This window comes from Pipra filicauda, unplaced genomic scaffold (genome assembly GCF_003945595.2).
Source record: "Pipra filicauda isolate LSUMZ 115617 unplaced genomic scaffold, ASM394559v2 scaffold606_size451818_pilon, whole genome shotgun sequence".
NCBI classification, from domain to species: Eukaryota; Metazoa; Chordata; class Aves; order Passeriformes; family Pipridae; genus Pipra; species Pipra filicauda.
In genome coordinates, this window is record NW_024104761.1 from 294,150 (window position 1) to 314,265 (window position 20,116).

The 20,116-nt window shown below is 50.0% G+C and overlaps 1 protein-coding gene and 2 long non-coding RNA genes across 6 annotated transcripts in view; 2 read left to right on the top strand and 1 right to left on the bottom strand.

The window, feature by feature from the left end:
- Positions 1 to 11: 11 nt before the first annotated feature.
- Positions 12 to 6,627, top strand: LOC120324616. Of its 3 annotated transcripts, none has more exons than XR_005566067.1 (4): positions 12 to 109; positions 784 to 2,893; positions 3,383 to 3,490; positions 6,415 to 6,627. It is a non-coding gene; the product is annotated as an uncharacterized LOC120324616 (long non-coding RNA). The 3 variants fall into 3 exon arrangements; XR_005566066.1 differs by lacking the exon at positions 6,415 to 6,627 and having other exon boundaries at positions 784 to 2,198; positions 2,802 to 2,893; positions 3,383 to 4,176; XR_005566065.1 differs by lacking the exon at positions 6,415 to 6,627 and having other exon boundaries at positions 3,383 to 4,176.
- On the bottom strand, positions 6,245 to 6,837 carry LOC113982675. Its single transcript, XR_003538843.2, has 2 exons — positions 6,774 to 6,837; positions 6,245 to 6,635 (listed from the first exon to the last, which is right to left on the bottom strand). It is a non-coding gene; the product is annotated as an uncharacterized LOC113982675 (long non-coding RNA).
- A 1,142-nt stretch (positions 6,838 to 7,979) lies between these two features.
- The window catches only part of SGMS1 (sphingomyelin synthase 1), an 84,909-nt gene continuing 72,772 nt past the window's right edge, over positions 7,980 to 20,116 (top strand). For both annotated transcript variants that reach the window (XM_039388079.1, XM_039388076.1), the window contains exon 1: positions 7,980 to 8,081. The gene's annotated coding sequence lies outside the window, so the exon portion shown is untranslated. The remainder of the gene's footprint in view (positions 8,082 to 20,116) is intronic.

Sequence of the window (20,116 nt, forward strand, 5' to 3'; positions counted from 1 at the left end):
CAGGGAAAACTGTACAAGCACTGAAGCTGGAATAATGTTTGATCCTTGTGCTCACACGGAGAAACTGGTGGCCTATAGATTTCTCTGATTTTATATCTTTATCACGCTGGTAAGAGGATTTCCATCTGTTTTTTGAGAATCTGGGGTTTCCCTGAAAGGTATGAGGGGATCCAGACAGAGATTTTATTCTGTTTTAAAGACAGAGTCACAGAATAGCCAGAGTTGGGAGGGATCCACAAGGATCATCCAGTCCAACTCCTGGCCCTGCACAATCCCAACAATCCCACCTTGTCCCTGAGAGCGTTGTCCAAACCCTCCTGGAGCTCTGTCAGCCTTGGGGCTGTGCCCACTGCCCTGGGGAGCCTGGTCAGTGCCAACCACCCTCTGGGGGAAGAACCTTTTCCTAATAACATGTCCTTAATTCCCCTGGACTGCTGCATGACAGCAGTGGGGTTGGGAAGGGGGCTCTGGAGATCTCCACTCCAGGGCAAGACTACTGCCTGCACTCAGTCAGGACAGCCATATTATTATTATTATTATCGTTGTTATTGTTATTATTATAAAAGGAAGCTTGATTTATAGTCCTTATTCTAATCTGAGGAATAGAGCTGGCATAGTGACAAAGGACACAAATCACTAAGCAGCTTTAAGCACTGAGTTGAACATGATAACTACTAAACCCACTTAGTAGAAGCTCATGCTGATGTTAGTCCCATTATCAGAGCTGCAGTCACTGGGATCAGGAATTAGTTTTTAAAATACAGAGTTTTTTTCTTCCTTTAGGCTGGCTTGAAAGGCAACTGCTGCCCCTACAGGGAAAACTGAGAAAATCCAGCCTAGGAAAGAAACTTGTGCCCTCCCCGGGTGCCAGCACCACAGGAGGACAAAATCCCCAAACCATTTGGCAATGGCAGTTCCCAGAACAATGTGAGGTGAAGGACAAATACAGGGTGTGACCTGAAAAGGCCTCTGGACTCAGCTCCCAGGACGGAGCAGGAAGGAGAGCTGTCACTGGGTGACATCTCTGGGCTCAGCACAGACCACACAGAGCTTGACTAGGAGCCTCCACGTGTCCTTTGGCTCCTGCTGCTTGGATGCCGTGGAGGTGACATTGTCTGGAGCTCAGTGGCCTGGCACAGGGGGACAGCCCTGGACCTGTGCCCAGCTTCACTCCAGGCAGGCTTTCCTGGTGACTTGAAGATGATCTGGGGGCATCACCCTGTTTTCCAACTTGACATGAGGTGGGTGGCAGGTTAAGCGGGGAGCACATCCTCCTGCTCCACACCAGGAAGGCCACAGCTGGATACTGGGGCCAGTTTGGGGCTCCAAGGGATCTCCAAAGCCTAGGGACACCCCGGCAGGGTGGGTGGCAGCCAGGGCAAGCAAGGAGAGACTGCGGGAGCTGGGCTTCCTCAACCAGAGGAGGAGGCAAAGGGGGATCCAGTGGCACCTCCTTCTGCCCAAAGACATCTCGGAGACAGTGGGGATGGACTCTGCTTGGAGGGGCACAGTGTGAGCCCCTGAGGCTCTGGCACAGCTGCAGCAGCTGGAAACAGCAGCTGGTCCCAAGGAAACAGCCCATCCCCACCAGGATCCCCATCCCTGGGATGTCACCACTCACTCCAACACAGCTGCCAGGGACCTGCTGCAGCTGGGAGCGGGGATGGAGCAGAGACCCCCGCCCCAAGGTACCTCAGCCTGTAATGGCACATCTGGGGACATCAGTGTCGAGGTGACCATCTCCAGGACTTGCTGGAGAGTGGAGAGCTCCGTGCTGGCTGAGAACTAGTCCTAGCAGTTGGATTCAGAGAATTCCTGAAAGGCTATAGTAGGATGGGGCAGGGACTTCACTGCTGCTGCCTCTGTGAAGCACCCAGTTCCCACTCGTCTTCTTACAACATAACTGCTACACCCTTTGCTGCAAGAAATCTGCCTCTTCCCAGCCTCTGCCACACTGCTAACTCAGCCTGGAGCACTTACAAAGCCATTGCCTCCCGTTCTCCCAGGATTTTAGCATGCTGCTTGGAGAATAAACCTGCTGGCAAAGTGAATGCAAGGCAATCTTCTCTTTTGAAAGCTGGCAGCTCACCGGGGCTCCCCGAGTCACTGCAGAGACACAGCACAGGTGAAACCCCACCCTGGTGCTGCTGATTTCCCAGAGCAGGCTTTTCTCCTTCTTCTAACTCCTGCCTGGAGAGGTAACTGAGCTTTAACAATTCCATAATTAATGTCTCTTGGGCTGCTGGACCTGCCTGAGCAGGCAGGCACCGTCTGCAGGGAGGAGGAGGATGTGGCAATGCCGGCTTGGAGTGGGTCGGCTCCGCTCCGGGATCACCCGAGCCCTGCTAGTGCGTGTGTGGGCCTGCAAAACCCTTTTGGGAATAAGCACAGGTTTTCCAAGGAAAAAGGCACACAGAGACACGCAGCACAGCAACAATCCACGCCCACCTTTACGTTTATTTATTTACAGTTCATGTCAGGGGTGGGAGAAAAAGCTTTTGGAACGAGCAGCACTGGCACGGTGGGAAAAATCAAGGGCTGCAGCATGTGAGGTGCAGTTCCTATAGGAGTTTCCAAGCAAATCAGATCCAAACTCATACCACAGCATGCAGGAGGACAGAGATAATGACCCTGTCGAGCTGCTGGTGTAACACTGCTGTCCCTGTCCCCTGGTACTGCTCAAGACCCTGCAACAGGGAGAGGGTGGCACTCCAACAGCCGTGCTCCTCCCTGTTGGGAGGGGTGGAAAGCACGTGCTGGTGTTAAAAGCCATTGTTCAAATCAATCTGCTCCATAAACAGGTGCTGGGGACTGTCCTGAGGAGTTTTGACAGGGCTCCTTGGAAGAGGAGGCAGCACGGAGCGCCGGAGCCAACGGTGATGGAGAAAAGGAGGTGAGGGGTACAAAAAGCCTGGGAGCCACCACTTCCAGGAGACACACCACTTTCTGGAAAGAAAACGGCTTTTTTCCCTAAGAAGCACAGCAAACTCTGTTAGCAGTGAGACACTGCACTTTCAACAGGGATCCTCTGGGCAAGGCCGTGACAGCCTGTGCCTCTGGGAATCCCACTGGTCCTATAGTGAGAACTGTTGGCTTGTTTTCCCCTTGGAATTGTCTTTGCTTCCTTCTTTTACCACACCTCTTTTTCATTTTACTCTCTTCTTAAGTGGGGAAATGGTTTTTGCCCTCCCTCTGTTAAGAGCTTCTCGTTTTACTTCCAACTTTGACGCATTTTCCCCCAAGACACGTGCTATTTTAATCAGGAGCAATCAGCCATTAAAACCGGATTAATTAAAGAAATGAGTTTACGTATTTTCCCAATGATCTGAACAGGAGGAAAACTCGACAACCCTGCATTTATAATGCTGTCTGTCTGCAACAGATCACTGGCTGATACTGCTGATCTGAGAGGATGACATCACCTCCCCATTAATCACTGCTTGAATAATAAAGAAGCTGAACTGGAATCTCCTCCATCCTTTGGAAACAGGTATTTTGGTCTCTTTTCCCATTTATGTTGCAACTAAGAGCCCTGCTCTGCAGCTCCTTAAAGCCACGGCACGTGGATTCAATGCACCCTTTGCTTGACTCCATTCACCAGGTATTTAATTCTTATTTTTCACTCTGCTGCCACGTTCTTAACACCACTTGCCACCCTCAGGGGCCAGGGACAAAGCCCTGTGGGGCTGCACCAGTTTGGAGCGACCTTTATCGCTGTCTCTATTTCTAAGGCTTTTAAAACCCCGTCAAACATCAGGGCTGGCGTAAAATCACCGACTAAATAATGTCACGTGGGGTCAAAATGACACCAAGATGGCATCCCAAAGGCACCGAGCTGACAATGCCATTTGGTGTTAAATGGTGGCATGGACGAAGGCGCTAAATAAATTATACAACCCACAGAAATGGTGTCATCTGGTGTCATAAACATCATCAGTGAGGCAAGGATGTCATCAAGTGATGGTGTCAATGACTGGGTACAGAGTCATGGCTGCACTGAGACATGTACCTACGGTGAGCGTGGTAAGATGCTTATTGGGATTTTATTTAAGTTAGTTTAATATTAGTTCCTTAATAAAGTATCAGTGTGCTAATAGCCAATGTATCCTTTCTAAACAAAAACATCTCTTCAAGTGCAAAATCATTAATTTATGAATTATTGATCAATGCCTAATGATGGTGATCTATTAGCATTTTACCGTTGATCCATTCACACGTTCATTGATTTTGATTAATTGATTTAATCAAACACCATCAGTGTGGCTCATCCTCTCCCCCTCCCCTTCTTGCAGGAAATGATATTTATAAAATCATGGAATCATTTGGGTTGGAACAGACCTTAAAGCCCATCCAGTCCCACCCCCTGCCATGGGCAGGGACACCTTCCACTAGCCCAGGTTGCTCCAAGCCCCGTCCAACCTGGCCTTGGTGCTGGCACACTCGTGGCATCTCCCCTGCCCTTGGTGCTTGGGGACTGGTTGTAGCCGGGCAGGAAAGGTTGTTTTCAGGGAGAGAAGTGGCTCAGCAGGATTAAGCCCAGGCAGCAGCCCAGGACAGCTATTTCTAAACCTCTTGGATGGCCCTTTGTCATTCCCAGCAGAGAGGTCAGGCTCCCTGGGAATCAATTTGCACAGGCTTCAGGTTCATATTATTTGTTGGAAAATGCCCATAGTGGGGGAACAACCCCAGAAAGGGGGGATTTATTGTACCTTTACCCCGGGGGGAGCGTCAGCAACATTAATCCTATTAGAGCATTAGTAAGATGGGATGGCAGGAAACGATAGTCAGAGAGAAAACAGAGCCCTGCTGAGAAGCAGGAACCCTGCTAGGAACATCCATGGCTGGATGGCATCGCACAGGGGGAGCAAACGGAAAGATAAATGGGGATTGGGATTGCCGGTCCCCCGAAGGCTCCACTGCCCTGAGCCTTTTGTGGCTGGGTGGGTGCTCAGCACCTGGGGGGAGGTGAGCTGGCCCAATTCCCTATTCCTAAACCCTTCCTGGTGCAACTAGACTCCTGGAAGCCAGCCTGGTCAACTTGGGAAAAACCAGAACCAAGCTGGTATTAAACCTACTCAGAAATAAATAAATCCTTCTTCAGGGAGGAGAGAATTGAAGCCATCAGTGCCTGGACTGTCTTCAGCCACAACCCCAAAAAAGAGATGAAGTGACTGAACTGAAAACAAAGTGGCAACAAAAGTGAGGGGGAGGAAAAGAGGAAAAGACCTGCCTGGACTGGGGCAGGAGAGGAGTCATTGGCAAGCTGCGATGGGGATACATGTGGGGTTTGGCCTCTGGAATCTCGTGGTTAAAGCAATATTTGGTAGCTCAGAGGGTTCACAAGGTGCTTTCTTGTGCTATGGGAGAAGATCACGGAGTTCTGGCTCTGGTCCAGTCCAAACCTCCTCTTCCTGCATGGTTGGCTCAGCACTGCCCAGAAGTTGGGTGACCCAACTGGGCACCTGCGTTTCTCACTCATTTCCATGATGACTTCCAGGAGATGCCAAGCAAAGAGTGGGAAAATAGTGGCCAACACCATGCTCAGACTCTGGTTTCCTTCTCAGATGGAAAAGACACGTTTATATTTAGCCCACGAGTGCCGTGCTCAGACAACCAGGGGGAAAAACACACTGCAAATGATTTGCCAGGAAGAAAAGTCCAGTGCAATCTTCTCCAAAGCCATCCTCTTCCACCTGCATTTCCCTTCCCAGCTACTAAGCAGTTTGCACAGGGTGAAAGCCGGGCCTGGATCCTGAGGTCAAACAAAACTCCTCCCCTTTTCATCAGCCCCGATGAAAAACTGTGATGAGCTGCAGGTCGTGGCAGATCTCAAAACAATAACTTTCCCTCTGTTTGATTACAGAGCATTTTCCCTCAGAATGGCTCAACTGCCTTTTAAGAAGGCGCAGGATTTGACAGCTCCTTACAGAGGGCCATTGTGTTTCACCTGTTCCAGTGCATAAATCACTACTTATTCAAGCTTGATTCTTAATTTTGCTTGGGTAATGTCTGTAATCACTTGTTGATCAGGATAAGTCACGAGGGTTTTTTTCAGATATTTTATGTTTACATGCCAAGATCAGCAAAAACTGTCTCCTGCCCGATGTTACTGTAACACTCTGGTACATCCAGTCCCTCCCCTGTGTGTTTTCATCCTCCCATGCCTGGGAGAGGGGTAGCTGGATGTGTAGCTCTGGTATCTCCGGGATCTGCTGGCGAGGAACCACATTGGTGAGATAACGAGTGAAATAGGGGAAAACTTTTAATCAAACCTTGTGGATCTTCCCACGCTGGGGAACAGCCCTGCAGGAAACCAGGCTCAGCACACGCAGGAATCCCTCTGTGGGCTCCACAAAATGCTTGTGACCTTTCTGCAGGGAAAAAAGCCACTGGTTTACTTTTTTTGTATTACAGGTTACAATTTGTGAATGCAAGGTTTGAAATAGGACGTAAAGTGTTAGTGCTGATGGAACAAAAGTTGAACCTCTTTCTACCTGGAGATGGTGACACTCAGAGGTTGCTCCCAAGCTAAACTGTCCAGTGATTTTATGTTAACTAGGATTTTATTAATAACAGCTGACTTCTCACATCTCCAGAGCTCTCGATGTTGTGATGAAGAAGGTAAACAAAAGCATCTGCAAAGTGAAATAAAGGCAGATATTAGAGTTTGCTCCAACACTGTACACTCTGGACTCATGGATCTCAGGGCTGGATGTGCTCGCCCCAACCCTGTATCCCAAGGAAATGGTTTCTTGTGCCAGCATGGAACATACCTCACCTCCTGAAGGAGGAGGCCCAGCTCTGCCAGGATCACAGAATCAAAGAATAAATCAAATGGTTTGGGTTGGAAGGGACATTAAAGCTCATCTTGTTCCAATCCCACCCCTGCCATGGGCAGGGACACCTCCCACTAGCCCAGGTTGCTCCAAGCCCAGTCCAACCTGGCCTGGGACACTTCCAGGGATCCAGGGGCAGCCACAGCTTCTCTGGGCAACCTGTGCCAGGGCCTCCCCACCCTCACAGGGAAGAGAGTCCTCCTAATATCCAATCTGAACCTGCTCTCACTACATGCTCTTGTAAAAAGTCCCTCTCTATCTTTCTTGTAGGCTCCCTTCAGGTACTGGAAAGATGCCAGTCGGATTTAGGAGGTGAACTCCTCATACCCTCCTATGCCACAGCTGCTCTGATTAAGCCACACTGATGCTGGAATTTAATGTTTTAGGGGGGCTACATATGCTCAGAAAGGTTCAAGGTGCCTTCTCTGAGGACACACTCGGGTGCCCAGTTCTAGGCCCTCAACAGGAGAGACCCGGAGGGGCTGGAGCGTGTGCAGGGAAGGGAACGGAGCTGGGGAAGGGGCTGGAGCAGCAGGAGCGGCTGAGGGAGCTGGGGGGGCTCAGCCTGGAGAAAAGGAGGCTCAGGGGGGACCTTCTGGCTCTGCAAGTCCCTGACAGGAGGGGGGAGCCGGGGGGGGTCGGGCTCTGCTGCCAGGGAACAAGGGACAGGAGGAGAGGGAACGGCCTCCAGCTGTGCCAGGGGAGGCTCAGGTTGGCAGGAGGAGGAATTTGTTGCTGGAAAGGGTGGTGAGGCCTTGTCAGGGGCTGCCCAGGGAGGTTTGGAGTGCCCATCCCTGGAGGTGTCCCAGGAAGGCCTGGCCGTGGCACTCAGTGCTCTGGGCTGGGGGACAAGGTGGGCATCGGGCACAGGGGGGATCCATGGGCTGGGATCTGATTCTGTGATCCTGTCAAACAGTAGTTTCCACACCGAGGAGCGGGCTTTCCCTGGGTGCCCTAAGCTTTAAGGAGCAGCGCGGGGGGGACAAATCCCTTTGGGAACGCGATTTTTTGGGCGCAGCGCTCCCGCCAGCAACTGACGAGACACAAGATGGCGGCGGGGATGACACGGCGGTCACGTGGCGCGCGGTGCCGCCCGCCCCGCCCGCGGCCGCCGCACGGGACACGGGACACGGGGCACGGGATACGGGATACGGGACACGGGACACGGGACACGGGGCTGGAGCCGCCCGGGGAGCCGCCCGCACGGCAGCCGCACCGACCCGCACCGAGCCGCGGCTCCGCACGGTGAGTGAGCAGCGAGGCAGCGGCCTCAGCCCGAGCGCGGGGCCGGCGGAGCGGCCGGCGCAGGCCCGGGGGTGGCGGCGGGACGGGGCAGCGGGGACGGTGGGGACAGCGGGGACGGGCCGCTGCCCGAGGGCAGGACGCGTCCCGGGGGGCTCCGGCCCCGCAGCCCCGGGGAGTGCGAGGGGAGCTCCGGCCCCCGCAGCCCCGGCGGCTCCGGCGGCGCTCCGGTCCGCTCGGCGGGACTGGCGGAGCTCCGGTCCCCGCGGCCCGGGGGCATCTGAGCCCCTCGGCCTCCGGGGGGACTGGGAAGCTGCGGTCTGCTCAGCCCTGGGGGGCTCAGGGCCCCCCAGCTCGGGGGCTGCAGCCGATCCCGGGGGAGCTCTGGGACCCCCAGCTCGGGGGCTGCAGCCGATCCTAGAGGAGCTCTGGGACCCCCAGCTCGGGGACTGCAGCCGATCCCGGGGGAGCTCTGGGACCCCCAGCTTGGGGGCTGCAGCCTGTCCTGGGGGAAGTCAGGGCTCCTCAGCCTGGGGGGCTGGAGCCCTTTCAGCCCCTGGACCTAGGAGGGGCTCTGGTCCTCTCAGCCCCAGTGCCTGGTTGGGTCTGTCCCCTCCTTCCCAGGGTGTTGGAGGGAGAGGTCTGGTCCTTCCTGCTCCGGAGGCTCTGGGGGGACATGTGGTCCCCTCAGGTGGTAGTGTGGGGTCCCCCTCAGCCTGGGGGACCATGGGACCCCCTCCTCAGCCCAGGGGCTCCTGTCCCTCTGCTCGCTGGGGTGCGAAGGCGCGATGCTCCCTGCTCCAAAAAAAAGCTGGAAGCATCCACTGAGCCGGGAGCAGATCCATCCCATGCCTACGCCTGCGAGGGCCATGGAGGCAACGCTGGGGCTGAGGTTTGTGGCGTGGCACTGGGGACACGCCTGGGGGCAAAGAGGCTGGGAAGGAGAGACCTCGCCATCACGGGCACCCTGGCAGGCGGGTGTGCTCCCTGTTTGCTTGTGGAATGGCTTTGCCCACTGCCTGGCTGCAGTATTTGGATTTTTTGGGGTGTATAACGCATGTGGCCGTCTTTGTACTGTGTTCCTCCTGGAGGCCCTGTTTTGATCAAGGCTTCTAATTTATTCTGTCTTGTGTGAAAACCTCATTAAAGAGTGCCTCGGTGCCTCCAGGTGCCATAAGTACGTGAAGCAAGGATGGAAAGAGAGGGAGAAAAAGAGTATTATTTGTAAAAAAAAAATGGGAGCTCTGCCACACTGCCGTGGTGCTGCAGGAGCTTGCTGATGCAGACAGCCTCTGGAAGTGTCACTTGGGTTGGTGGCAGCATCGGCGCGTCGTGGGGCGAGGGCGCGTTTTGTAGCGATTCCTTCAGACCCCGTTCTCCTGCTTCAGGGCCACGTGGATGGAAGTGGTTTCTGCTGGATTCCGTGCCCGCCTGTGAACCAGTCCAAAGTCCAGATGTGACACCTGTCAGCTGAAATCAGTGGCAGTGCTGCTGTGGGTCTTGGTGGATTTGGGCTTGGCTGTGTGTTTTTGGGGAGCGGATGTTGCATTGGAGTCGTGTTCTGGTTTATTTCCAGTAGTATTTTGTCGGGGTTGGAATTGCTTCAGCTTTGTGATGTTGTTTAGAGTTAGGAAAGAGAGCGCAAATCTCCCCAGCTGGTGGCAAACAACAAATAATGGCTACTTTTACAATATGGGTAATAAACCCCCTTTGAATCCGGAGAGATTGCCTTGATTTTCCGAGTTTGGGCATGTGGAGCAGAACTAAATTCAGCTCAGACACCTTTAAACTGTGTTTGTGATCTGTGCAACAAGCTGTGATTCCCGAATCGTTTATCACCCTTCTTTCTCCTTCCACAGTATCAACCTGCAGACAACATGTCTGCACATGTTAATTAGCTTTTAATGTGACACTTACACATTGAATAAATCCAAGTAGGTGGATCCTTTTCGGGACTTGGAGGTATTAATGGGAATTATTTGGACTACTCGGAGGTAACGGTTAAAAGGCAGTGGTTTGTTATATACCTGCTCTCAATGTATCTTTTAACACTTGCCAAACTTGAATGGGTGCTGCTTTTAATTAAATAATTAGTGAGCTCTGCTCAACTGAACATGTGGAGGGGGAGAACACACTCACCGTGGGTGATGGCAACTGAAAAATTCTTCCCTGTCTTCTGGTTGCTCAGCGTTGGTTAATTGGTGCACTAAATATGGGTGGCCTGGGACTTACTCAGATTTAATAGCAATTTCAGCCTGGCCGTAAGGAATGGCTGTGGAATTAAAGGCTTTCTAACTGGGGCAGCAGGACATCCTGTAAAAAACCAAAAAATGCTCAAAAAGAATCCAGACCCTTGTTCGGGAAGGGCCTGTTTGAGTTAAAAAATAAATCCTTATGGCACCATCAAAACCCCCAAACTTGCACTAGGGCTTGAGGGCTGGTTTTGTTGGACATGGCATGAGGTCCCTCTCTCCCAGTGTGGTTTGCAGGGACACGTGTAGGGCAGGAAGGATTTTTAAGGCTACTCAGCAAGGTAGGTCCAAACTGTTCTTTGCTGAAGTAGAGCAGAGCAGCCGAATGCTATTTTAGTCATAATTCAAGTGCGACACATCAAACCCAACCGCACTGCTCTGAAGTAGAGGTGAGCTTAAAATGAGCTCAGAAACCTGAGGTTTGAGAGGTTTTCTTGGAATCTCGTGGTCACGACCTGAGCTCCCGCATACTGTCAGGGATTTTGGTGTGGGAGGAGGATTGGTTTGCTCCCAGGACACCAGCACACAGAGGCAGCCCTTTGGAGGGCTGGTGTGGTGCACGACTCCTGTGCTGGGGATTGGAAACTCCGTCTTTTCATACAGCTTGAATTCCCAAAGTGTGTGGCATCATTAAGTTAATTATTAAGTCCCATCCTCCCCCATCCCCAAAATGCTGGGGGAAATGCAGAAGTCTGAGGAAGGTGTGAAACCTACTGGCTTTTTTTTTTGGGATGCTTTCATCCCAAATATTTTTTTCTATTATTTTGAAAATCTGCTTATCAGAGGCAGTGTTTGGTGCAGGTTACTTGGGCTTGGTTTTCATGGATCAAAGGAACATCCATCTTAATAAGCTACTAAGTGTGTAGTTGGGGCTTGGAGCAACCTGGTCTAGTGGAGGGTGGCCCTGCCTCTGGCAGGGGTTTGGAACGAGATGGTCTTTAAGGTCCTCTCGAACCCAAACCATTCTGGGATTCTGCGGTGTAAACATCTTTAAATTGTTTGTCCGTATTGTTTCTGGTCTTGCCAAACATGTTAATGTAGTTGAGAGGGGAGAAAATCCCCCAAAGTACTCCATGAGCTTTGTTCTGATAGTGTTTGGTCAAGAGCTGATAAGAGAAAGTCTAATTTTGGAGACTGTAAGATGTCTCTTAAAGAAATGCAGCTTTTAAAATGTAGTTACTGCCGTAGCTGCTCTTTACAGCTCACTAATGCAAAGCAGAGAAGCAAGACTTGAGTGGAACAGAGCATGTCCTGTTGATGCTTCCTTGGTGTGCTGCTCTGGTATCCAATTACCCATCTGTAATCAAAGAAAAACACTAATAAATCTTTATTGGGAAAGCATCTTCCCTAGGTTTTGCTTGTGCTAATTCACTTAGATTTAAATGAACAACAACAACAAATCTCCCTCTGCTTAACCAGGACTCTAAAGCTGTTTTTCTCTCTGACTTCCCAGCGTGGTCTGCTTTCTGTCTCCCTGATTTTGAAGCTCTTTGGAGGTAGCTTGCTTTATTTAAATGGAATTAAGGCGAAGCTTATTGCCACTTGGAAAAAAAAAAAAAAGGACTTCAAGGAATCCCTGAAGTCCAGTAGCTTTGGGTTCTTCTTTGGAGGAAAACCGGCAGCTTTCTTCCCAAGCTGGCCGAGACGCAGCCCCACTTGTTTGCTCCCAGCCATAGCTGTGTTGTGGTGGATCCGGAGAGGAAAGCTTTAGCAGCCTCTATTTAAGAAGGATTTTTAATAGCTGTCATCTCCTCCTGTCCACTGCAGCCTACTCCTTTAATTTCCTTGACTGAAAAAGAGCATCACAGTTTGGAGTGTCTTACGATGTCCCTTGCTGGTCCATTAGTGTGTTAGCTTAGCTCGGTGTGTGTTGAATGCCGCTAAATGTCACTTGCAAATTTAATGTTGGGAGCGCTGAGATTTGCGCTAATTGAATTTAAAGTCTTATACTTGAATTTGTTGAAATGGCAGATCCAGACAATTGAAATGTGTATGAGCTGCTGCGAAGCTGCTCTTGGAAGTGACTCCAGCAGTGCATTTGTGAAGATGCGTGGGGACACCCTGAGCAGACAGATCGGGGTTTGATGGGGTTTTACGGTCCATTTCTGTATTACAATGTGGTGACAGCTGGCAAAGTCCATTAGGTTGAAAGTCTTAACGCTTGGCGTCTGCTCAGGGTCATTGTTGACGCTAATTTAACCTTAAATACTTCTGTAAAAATGGTAAAGATTATGGAGCCTCTCAGTTCAATTTAAATATCTTCTTCTCCAGGCATAGTTTTAGGAGAAAGGTTAATTGTTTGGGCTCTTGGTCTTAATTGTCTGTGGGTCTGACTTCTGAGGTTTTTAATCACGAAATTAGCACCTTTAGCACCTGAGGGTTTGTTTTCTGAGGGGTTTTGTTTGGGTTGTTTTTCGTTTGCTTGGCTTTTTTTGTTTGTTTTGTTTCGTTTTGTTTTTAGAGGACAGTCCACACAAAACCTGTGGCATTTAACGCTTCTTTATTCTTTAACTTCGGCCAAATACCCAAGGATTGAACAGACACGGAAACAGGAGACCCTACTGCAAACAGGAGGCACTACTGTGGTGCTTTTCGGGAGGTAGAATGTTAACGAAATTACCCTTCATTGGAAAAGAGTCGTAAAGGTTGTTCCTCGGCTTTCCAAGCAGTGTAAATCTGTGCCTCCCTAGATAGCACAATGCTTTTAAGAAGTTTGTCTTGAAACACTTCCATTAAATCTCTTGATACCACGCTTTGACCTTCTGCCACTGAGCTGGCGTTTCATGCGGGCTTCTGGCATGAGCTCTCCTGCCACTTTCAAGTAAAAATTTATCAGGCATTGAAAAGTTCGACTCTGCAGTCGAGCACTGTGCCAAGCTGTAAAAGCCCTATTTGTACACAAAATGGATTTTTGCTTGCCAGGAGGGCCGGGGGAGCGCTTCAGTAACTGCAGGAATGGCTGGGAATCTACATACTAATGAAACAGCTCCATCTAAATCGAGCTGGAGCTCTCAGGTCTGTGCTTTGTCTTCCTCGAGCCCCTGCTCTTCTGCGGGGAGTTTTACACAGTCAGGTTATATTGCTCTGGAAAACCTGGTCGGGGAAGTTAATTTAAAACTATTCGAAAGGCTTAAAAATGGCTCCTGCTGTTCCCATGATGAAAAAGACCTTGAAGGCGCCTCGAGGGCGATTGCTGCAGAAATACCTGCTTGGCCATGCGGCTCCCAGAGCTCCCTGCTCACCCACAGAGTCACTCCCAGGGCCTTCAGGGCTGTGAGACAGAGGAGCTGTGGCTGCCCCTGGATCCCTGGAAGTGTCCAAGGCCAGGCTGGACGGGGCTTGGAGCAACCTGGGCTAGCGGAAGGTGTTGGAACTGGATGAGCTTTAAGGTCCCTTCCAACCCAAACCATCCTGGGATTCTGTGATGCCTCAGGGCTCCAGACCCGCTTGCTTTAACTGGGAGTGAAATTCCAGCGCCAGAGGGTGGTTGGGGAGCTCAGGGTGAGCTTTGGAGAGTGTGAAGTGCCAGTGGTCCGTCGATGTCGAGTGTCTGGGGAATACAAGGGCTCAGGTTGGGAGTTTGGGGGTGCTGAGGAGAGGCGGGGGGTAGGTGACATTCAAAGCACCACTGTGAACAAGGCAGGAACAGAGGGAAAAGGGTGAATGCAGGCATGCGAAGATCCCTCCTAAATGACTTGACAGAACACGTTGTTCTCTTTCCACGGGTGCTTTCCGAGTGCCAGGATACACATTTAATGGCACCATGGTTTTATGGAGACTCTCGGCGCTGGGAGAAGCTCGTGTTTGCCAAAAGCAATACTCACTAATGGGCTGGGGCTTCTCAGCTACTCTCCACGAAACACTGCAAAAGCCTTTTTTCGCAGTAATGAGCAATTAGCCGCAAATTAACAAACTCCTTGTCAGACACCGCCTTTGTTTTTGTGCGTGTGCAATTTCCTATTTCAGTTTTTCTCCCTTTCAAAACGTAAATAGATGGGTTATCAAAGGACATTTTAAACACAAAAGCAGGGCCCAAAGAACGTTTATCACAAGGGGATAATTTGCGTTCTGACAGTTTGTTCAGAATTTTTTGGGGGGAATACTGGCAAGAAGAGGAGTGTCTGTGCTGAGAAGACACAGCCCCATCTAGCCCCAAGCACTATGATGTTTTTGAGAGGGAATGCCAGAGTTCAACCATGAATTCAGGAAGCCTAAGTGGCTATGAGAATACCAGTGGAGACAACAATCACAGGCGAATTTATGTTACCTCCTGCTCAGAGCAGAGCGAACCTCAGAGGAACAGCAGGTTTTTCAGGGTTCCCTTGGGTTTTGAAACTCTCTCCAAGGAAGGAAATGTGTTGCTGGAAGAACCTCCCGTGGGCTTTGGGGAGACAGTCCATCCTGCAGGCTTTACTCAGTGCCAAGGTGGGATGAGAGTGGAGGAGAGGGAAGAATCTGAGGTAAAGGTAATATTTGATACAGGAGCACCAGGTTTATGGAATAGAAGGCTGTTAGTTGTTCTCTTCTCTGTGCCTGTCCAGCTGAGCTGATGTTTTAATGAACTACTCCTTAAATATCTTCACTTCTAACGGGTGCTGCTTAAGTCTTGGTCCCATCAGGGCAAAGTGATCATTTTTAAATGCTGATTTACCAGCATCATATATCACTGCCTAGAGGGAACTTTCCTTGGCCATTTTATTGAGTGGCTGCCAGTCTTTAAAATCCTTTTGTGATTCCTCCTGTCAGACTTCTTTGCTAATATCACCCAGTGTGCTTAAAAGGTTAAAGTAGATGTTTGCATTCCCTGTGTAATCCTCCTCACACGTTAATAGTGCTCTAATGCTGTCCATTTGTAGTTGGATACGAGGAAATATTTAAAGTAATTGTCCATTTAAAGTAATTGTCCACTCTACAGAAATGTTTGTTGGCATCATCGATTACTGTGTCTTGTGATTGGTGATCTTGTTTCCACGTTCAGGACATCCAGTTAGGTCTTCCCATGGCTGTGTATTAGAAATCCTAGGGAATTGCTGTATTTCTTCACGTGGTTCTTCTGTTGGAGCTGTGTGTTGAAATTCAGCCTGCAGGATGTGATGTCGTGCTACTAAATTAATGACCTGGCTTTATTTGCAGATTGGATAATAACCCAGGCCCTTCTGCTCTAAGCTTCCAAAAAATGGTGAGGTGGATAATAATATCTGTGCTTTTCAGCATGTGTGTTATGGGATGTGAGCTTTGTATTCGTGCAGGGAGATCCTGACACCACTGAGAGCTCTGGGGACACTGAGCTTCCAACCTTTTCAAGGTGAAGGTTCCAAAGTCTGGTCTCACCGCGTGCGCAAATTAAAAAGCCAAACCAGCTTGTTCGTTATAAAAATCCAAGTCACATTTTGAATTTGTTCACCTGATTTCAAGAAAATATAGTTTGTCTAGACTGCTTAATAAATGTAATTATAATAAACTACACCTGAACACTTTAAAGCACAAATAGGTTCAGGAAGACAATTTTTACACTGTGTGAGAAGGATTCATTTCTCTTGTGACTTGTGTCAAGGTGAAGCCTTTATATCTTTCCTAGGGAAGGTGCTACTGCTTGTCACTGCCATGTGTTTCCAGCTGCCTTGGGCATAGCTGGACATTATGGAGTGAAGGCTGTGACACCCCATCCCTGGAAGTGTCCAAGGCCAGGCTGGACGGGGCTTGGAGCAACCTGGGCTAGTGGAAGGTGTCCCTGCCCATGGCAGGGAGATGAAAGATGAGCTTTAATGTCCCTTCCAACCCAAACCCTTCCATGATTCTGTACTCACTGGAGATGAACTCCTCGATTTCCTGGAGTGAGAGAGACTGGTGTGTCACTCTGAGCTGGTGGCAGAGGGTGGCTTGTGGCAGGCAAAGGCTTCCCACCCTGGCAGCTGGGGCAATTGTGAACACCTCAGAGCTGTAATCTCTGATCCCTATCACTAAATCCCTGCTTTTAGCTTCAGAGGCTGCAGATTTCCTTCCCAGAGAAACCCGAGGTTGGGGTACGTCTGTTAAAAGGGAGCTCTCTGGGCTGATTTAATTCATGGCTGTCACAGAGATGGGTTTTCCTCCTCCTACCTTCTCTTGGTCTCCCGTTCCCAGTGTTGAAGGGTGTTCCTTGGGGTTTTGGAGAGGTGCACTGTGGTTTACCTGGCAGAGAAAGACCTTATCAGGAGAGAAGTAGGAGCACAGGGAATGTCACTAACGGGCTTCTTCCAGGTCTGTGTCATGCAAAAATACTAATAGCAATATTTGCACCCCTGGAGTGGAATAATTCCTGCAGGGACTGTGTCAGCTGTGTCAACAAACTCTGCTTGTGACTGATGTGTTGTTGATTTTGATTTTGATTTCCATTTAAAGACACACCGTGAGAGGCAGGTGTGGGACTGCAGAAGACGGAACTGAAGTGGGTGTTGCTTTTGTGAGTAACTAAAGGACTTGCTAGTGGTGAATATGCAGTGCAGTGACAGGATGTGTGCAGACAGCTGGAAATGCTCAAACTTGCTCCTTTCCCAGTACTTTCCTGAATGAGGACAGTTGGGATAGAGCCCAATGCAGCCTCGAGTGCTTGTGGGGTGTATTCCATGGAACACTCCTACAAGAGACTATTCCACGTTAGTGCAACTCACTGCTACCCAAAAGAAGTGCTCAGGTGCCACTGAGTCTCTTTGCCTGGGATTGCTGGATTTTGGGATGCTGGAGCACTGCTGGAGTGCAGCATGGCTGTGTATAGCTCCTGCATCCTTTTGTCTTTGCTCTTCACGTTGCTGATAGTCACTGAAAGAGGCACCACAAACTTCAGCTGGAAGGGAGGAAAAGGCCATTTATTTCCACCAACACTGCAGAGTGAAAAGTGAAGTATTTGAGGAGCTGAACATGCTGATCTTGCTGTATTTCGAGCCTTGAAAATGGGTGAAGAATTAAAATAAATAAAAAGAGGAATGATTTTTTTAACGGCTTCTCTGGAGGCAGTATTTTCCTCTTCTGGTTTTGAGGATTTGTTCCCTTTCCAGGACTGCTCTAAAAACATTCCATTTTTCATAAAGCAGAAGTGAATCACTCCGTGGACATTTATGTGAAGTGACTTGCTGGGTGCTTAATAACCTCCATATTTTATTTGGGCTGTACTTTTTAGAAGCGGAGTGTTCGAGTCAGCCTCTTAGAAGACAGATTGTCCTGCACGATTGTCTTGAGCAAAGCACCTTTCTGGTTTTAATTGGTGTTTTTATTGCTGTGATTTACATTGGCAGGGTGAGGGCAGCACCGTTCCTCCAGTGCCTCAGACAAGCGGGAAGAGGAGGAGAAGGAGGAGCAGAGCTATTCCCTTATCTGGAGGCTTTCTTAGGTGCTTACAAAGCTCTGTACTTCACTTACTCCTGTATCGATGTGCAGCAAAGCCACACGTTTTTAAGCACAACATTTAATAGAAAGGATTCTCAGCGTGACTTGGCAAATATTCCCAAATTAAACTCATCACCTCTGGTGGTACTTCTTGTCGTCAGAGGGAGGAGAGGTTTGTACAAGGCCCAGAAATGCAGCTCAGATCAGACACTTTCAGATCTTGGCACAGTCCTTGTGGCCTTCCCGCTGTCCTTCCACGACTTCCTCGTGTTCATTCCCACCTCCTCAAGGCCCTGTCTTGGCCTGGGAGCCTCAAGCCCTGCACTTTATTTGGGGCTTGGTGAGAAGGGAAGGGGAGCTTGACATTTAGACATTTGCCAGATCAGTCACCCGCTGTGTCTGTGCTGTTAAAATACAGCAATATTGTTCTGGTAAGCGTTGTCAAACTCGGATTCTCCTGTCCTGCTCAGATGCAATTAATTGCCTGGAAATATCAGGGAGAAGATGAAAACGCTGTAGATAGTTTGTAACAACCAGTAATTCAGTTTTTGAAGCCTAAACTGAAGGCTGGGTTTTGAAAGTGCTGAAGAAGGAAACAAAGCCTGGCTTGGTAAGGTCAGCCTCAGAAATTTAGGGCCTGTGTTGGTTTTTCTTTTGTATTACCGTTTATGGAGAGTGGGGTTTTTTTTCCTCCTAATGGAACTGCTTTTGCAAGGTGTGTCAGTCCATCTGAAATCCTGTGTGGACAGACCTATGTGATGAGGGCAGGATCTGCTCGTGCTTTCGGGACTCCAGATCCCCTTTTCCCAGTTGAGTTGTGCCATGGGGTTGTTTGTCACCCTTCCCCAGCCAGGCTGTTGGGCAAACACCCCTCCGAGCGTGGGGCCACGGGGCACTGGGAAGATGCTTTGCCACACTTGGTGCCCCTTCTGGGGGCTGGGGTCAGGGATGAGCCTCCCCCGAGGGCAGGGCAGGGCAGGGCAGGCACAGCTGGCTGCAATTCCTGCTGAGGGGGTGGTCCTATCCCAGCAATTAAAGGGAATTAGCAGCTGCTGGGCGGGCTCCGTGACTTTGCCGATGGCTGTCGGAGGGATGAATTCCTGCTCCTGACCCCGAGGTGTGTCCAGTTTTGGAGCCTGCTGTTGGAGGGAGGTGAATCCAGAGACCACGTTTTTGCCGGATCCGAAAACAAGCTTTTCAAATCCGCAGCAAAAATCTTCTGCTGAGGAGGGGGATGTGTATCACCGGGGATATTTCTAAGGACCTGGGGGCTTAAATTCCCTGCTTACTTTGGGAACTCCAAACCCAAGTCCTGTATAAAGCAGGACTTCTGCGTTGTTGTGGTGTTGTGCTGTTCAACAGAAATGGGCATAAACAGCCAATTTCTGATGGGTTTGTTTATTGTCACCGTTCTGGTGTTTTTATGGTACCATTGCTCGTTTTGGTGTTATGTTCCTGTTATCCCTTTTGAACAAGACACAGTGGGGTCTTTGTGCCTTTGGAGAAGGTCCTTTCTGCTGACAGTGACTCCTTGCTCCAGAGCACGGGATTTCTCTGCAGCTCCAGCAGCACTATTGCTTTTTTGTGGAAGGTCTAGCTCAATTTTCCTCCCTATTTTCTGTTAATTTGTAGAGAACATATGTTGCTTTGTTCAGGTCAGATTTGCAAATACATCGGTGGAGCTCGGTTTTTCTCTTTCCTGCCAATTGAGTGGGTTTTTTTTTTTTTTTTTACCGTTCATAAATCATCTGATGAGCTGTTAGAGCTGGAAGAGGCTGTTTGGCGTTTAAAAAGCGAACGGAAAACTTGAGTAAGGGATGCGTTACAGGAGGTGGCCTCTCAGGAAGGGAAGCAGTGCAAAAGCCAGTGGTGTGCTCCTCGTTCCCAAACTTGTTTGGAAGAGATGACCAATCCCTCACATCTGTCCGGGTGCAGCTTTCAGACTCCCATCCTGGCGTTTCCAACGGGAGCATCCCCCAGCAGGGAATTCCTCCCTCGCCCTTCAGTCCTGCACTTTGGTTTCTTGCGGGAACTGGTGTTGTCCTGCAAAAACCGCGGGTTGGTAACGGGGTGTGGCGTTAAAATTTGCCACAGAGAGTGTGAGAAGGAAAAGGGGAAGGTGGCTCCTGCTGGAATCCTGCCCCCGCTGCCAAACTTGTCCAGACAAAGTGTTCAGAGCGCTGAGGTGGTGTAGTGGGAATGGGGAGACTGAGGGCTAATGGATGAGCACGAGCTGCTCATGCAGGTCACAGCTAAGTCGATCACACTTGTGGCTTTTAGGGCCAGAGGGTTTTAAAAGAATGGTGATGACAAGACCAGGATGTGGCAGCTCCTTCATCTGAAAGAGCCCGTGTGCCTTCCCCTGCCTTGGCTTGTGCAGCGGAAGGGCTGCTGCAAAGCTTGTGTGGTCAGGGTTAATCAGAA